The sequence below is a fragment of the Notothenia coriiceps genome, unplaced genomic scaffold, assembly GCF_000735185.1.
Source record: "Notothenia coriiceps isolate Sejong01 unplaced genomic scaffold, NC01 NC01_scaffold00037244, whole genome shotgun sequence".
Classification (NCBI taxonomy): domain Eukaryota; kingdom Metazoa; phylum Chordata; class Actinopteri; order Perciformes; family Nototheniidae; genus Notothenia; species Notothenia coriiceps.
In genome coordinates, this window is record NW_011369945.1 from 12459436 (window position 1) to 12463842 (window position 4407).

General features: G+C 44.9%; 1 protein-coding gene across 1 annotated transcript in view; it reads left to right on the forward strand.

Annotated features, from left to right (window-relative positions):
* LOC104965314 (protein kinase C beta type-like) overlaps positions 1-4407 on the forward strand; it is a 469227-nt gene that overhangs the window by 7902 nt on the left and 456918 nt on the right. The window lies entirely within an intron of this gene.

Genomic DNA, 4407 nt, shown 5'->3' on the forward strand with positions numbered 1-4407 from the left:
AACCGATACCCTCCATACAAGCACCATTGGATGTGTGAGTGTGTGTGTGTGAGTGTGTTCATTCAAGAGCTTAATTCATATTTAAAGTTTCTATGGAAGTTTTTGTGGATATATAATGTGTGGTGCTGCTATGGAGCCCACTAAGCTACAGGTCAATAAAGATATTTTGTCAGTAAATCCAATGAATAATCAATTATCTCTATATGTATTGTAATTATCATGTTGGCTATGATCTGTTCTGAACAGCGAATATGAACTGCTACCATCTAATCGGAGATACAAGGTCCTGCGATTAAATAAAGTCAGTCTGAAGCATCCTTTGTGCTCCAGCCAGTCCTCTCATAAACACAGAGCTGAATCCAGATCAAATGCTCGCTGAAGGCTCTGAGCAGCTTCTCTCTTACTGATCGTGCTGTTATGTTAAATGTTTGTTGTTTGTTTTCCATGTATTGTGTCTTGATATTTCTCTGTTGATGTTACACATGGAGCTGCTGTGAAGCAAGTCACATTTCAGACTTGATCTGACCATTAAAGTATTATCGTATATCGTATCGTATCGATCTAGCAGCTTTCGCCCCAACAGGAAGCTCTCTCTCACCTGCAGTAAGATCTTGTTCCCATCGTAGTCCTCAGTCTGCCAGCGCACCTCACTGATGGGGCTGCAGGGTTGAGGCAGCAGGGGAACCAGCGTCCCCACGTCTCGGACCCTCACCTCCATCACAGCTGACTCCATCACCAGCGGACTCTGACCTCTCGGCAGCCTCTTGAACGACAGCTGGATCTCCATATCGGGGTTGGAGTAAACCACGAAGAGGCAGAAGTCCTCCTTCTTCTGCGACACCCTGCGCTGAAGCAGCAGCTTGTAGAGCCGCACCATGTCCACGTAGTTCTCATGCCGGCAGTAAACTGTGAATCGCACTATTTCCTTCCCGTAGTGGACCTGACGAACGGCCCACAGCGGCGTTCCAGACGACAGAGTGAAGAAGTCCTGACTGCACGGCGTCAGAGGTAACATCCGGCGGCCATTGCTGACTTTCTCCGTGTGGTGGTATCTCCACGGAGGTCTCTGCAGAGCGCGGTGCAGACTCAGGATCTGTTCCTCGCCACCGTACGCCTCCTGGAGGAAGACGATGACCGCCATGGACGGTTGGCTGGGTGCCATTGGGCCGTTCTGATGGTTCTGATGGTGCTTCGGCCGGGAGACGGAGGCCCGCTCTGAGACCCTGAAGAGCTGCAGCTCGGGGTGAACCCACGCCAGCAGGCCATCAGCCGCGCGCTGCAGGAACCGGCCCTGACCCGGGTCGGCAATGAGATGGACGCTGACGAGGAAGGGGTCCTGGAACTCGCCCATGAAGAACTCGCCTCCACAGACAACAGCATCGAGACAAGAGAGAGAGAGCAAAGGGAGGAGAAATGGGACGAGAGAAAGAAAAGAAGAGATAACATTATTATTATTTATTTGTTGTTTTGTTTGTCTGACTGTTTTTTGTTTACTCCGGTTTTTCTGTAAAGCGACCTTGGGTCCCCTGAAAGGCGCTATATAAATCTAAGTTATTATTATTATTAACATTATAATCAGCTTGTAGAATTTGAGAAAACTATTTAAACATGGACACAAGCATACAAATAAATCATGTCACCTGTAACCGACAACATCAATTGGGTTACATTGATGTGTAGTTCAAGGTGTAGGTGACCGACGGATGCTGAAGAATGACTGTCTGTTACGAACTGTTCAAACATTTTGAATTCTTCAGAATATGAGGGTAAACATGTGGAATGGGTGTGTGGTATATTTGTATGAACGCAACACACATGTCCACTACACACAACCAAAAACTCTATGATTCCATGAATGCAACAGCTAGGGGGATGATGTGGAATAGTCCAAGTAGCAGCAACAATGGGGGGGTTCCATACATTCATGAATAGTGTTTTAAGAATATTTATTTCTGCAATATCTTTGCATGGCACCTACAGAAGGCTTGAGGTTAGACTACAAGTGAACTTTTGGGGACAGCAGTATCTCGGTCTGCTGAGACTTGGCTTTGTAAGCAGAGGGTCGCTGGTTCAAGTCCCCAAACGGACCAAGTGTTTGCCTTCTGGGCACGACTTAGGTGCCCTTTAAAAGCCACTGGACACCTACACTGCTGCCTGCTTTATTAGCCCCCACTGGTCCTAACATTAGGAGGGGTTAAGTGCAGTGTCTAAGTTTCAGTGTCCTGTGCTTGTGTGCCGATAAAAACCGATTCAAATAAAGAGATTGTGATGAAATAAATCCAAAATGAACGTTATTCCTTGGGATACCGGGCTGTCATTTCAATTTGTTAACCTCTTTGTTCAAGTTCTTGGATCCCTCTCTTCCCCTTCCTTCTCCATTTCACTCATCCACATCTAACTCCATCTTTCTCCCATTTTCCATGTTTACCTTTCTCCCCCCTCTCTCCCACTAACCCCCCCCACCCCACCCTCTCCTCTCCGGCAGACCCATGTGGAGCAGGTCTTCTCAGTGGAGGCTCATTAGTGCCATTAGGAGGTCATTACTGAAGCCCGGAGGAATGTTCCAGACCCACAGCAGGAGCGATTCATTCAGGTGCGCCCCCCCCCTGAATCGCTGACCTGGAAAAACTCCCTGGCACAGGTAGCGCAAAAACCCCACTGAAAAGTTCCCAAAGTCATATTTACCCGGTGTTTTCATTCTTACTTCTACACACCGTATCAGCCCATCTCCATGTTCTCTGGTTTTCCAGAGGTCTTTATCTGCCTCCTCGGGGGACTTGTCCCATTTCGCCTGTGCTGTGAGGCTGTTTTAGAGAAGGACACACAGTCTTCTTGTCCCTGGCACAGCGACTGTTCGGCTGCTGCCAGAATCCATGAAACAGAGAGGCCGAACTGTCTCATGAGTCCCGCTGGCCTTTTAGCAAAAGCACAGTTTCTACGTGACCAAAGAGGTGACATTTCCTAAATGTTAGGATCACGTTACGAGGAAACGTTGCTTAAAGGTGAGAAGACAGGGGTCATGTTTCTGTACACCTGTGATGTCAGAAATGAGATTTTAAGCAACCAGTCTTGGGAACATTTATTTGACATTTTGACAAACAGTTTGGATAAACATATGCAATACTTTCATACGGGTATTCGGTTTTAAGAGGAGTGTTCTTCAGGGACTACAGGTGGTAATCAGCTAGTAGCTACATCTTGTACAAACCTTCAGTCTTTATTTATTTCTATAATTTTTGGGGAAGACGAATCTATAAAAAAGTCATTCCAACATAAAGTTGAATTGCATTCTTGTCAACATTTTCTGCCTGCAGGTGAGACCATTGGGAGTGTACAGTGGGACTTGAACCCCTAACTTTACTTCTGAAGGGCAAAAAGAATCCCTGTGTGTTACACTTGAACGTCAATTAGTGTATTTACACATTCTATAACCTAAAATTGTTAGAAGCCAGCTAAACCTGAGGAAATGTGATCAGGTGGTTTGAAAGGAAATTCAATAAGCTGATTCACATTCTATAAAAAAGCCATTAAACCCTATAACACAAAGTGTCCTCGTGTGGCCTGAAGAGATACGCTAATACGACAGGATCAAGAACGACACACACACACACACACACACACACACACACACACACACACACACACACACACACACACACACACACACACACACACACACACACACACACACACACACATAAATGCACTAATAGGCGTTTACTGTGGAAACTTCTGTTCAAAAATATTGGCCAATACCAAATTATCTATACTACATGTGTGTGTGCCTGCTTCTATAAATACAATTCATAAAGTACTAAAATTAACATTGAAATCCTCTTGACCTTACAAATGACAAACAAAACATACAAACACATTTTTTTTATTTGCACAACAGTTAAAGAGTTAAACAACAAATATTTAACTTGTTATTAGTGTTGACCGTTAGAATGTGTGTATTGCCAAGTATGTTGTGGATTCAAAAGTGTAGAAGTCTAGGAAAGAAGCTCTGGTTGTTTGGTTCTGATTGACTGACACCAACACATTTTAACATCATTTCCGTAGGTGTTTTAGTTGACTCCCTTTCAGCTTGATGTAACATCATCTTTTCGTCAATTAAATCTGTTTCAACATGCCTATGTCCTTTATTATACCAATGCCCACACACTGTACGGTACTAAGGTCATGTCCTGTTTGCAGCAGACTTGTGGTTTGTGTGTGAGTAGAACACATGTGTGAAAAGGGAGTGATCAGAGACATTTCCACTCCCCTGCTTCAGCCCTGACCAGCATCCATATTTCATAGCCAGCAATGTGCCACACCACACAGATGTGAACAAGAACACACACACACACACACACACACACACACACACACACACACACACACACACACACACACACACACACA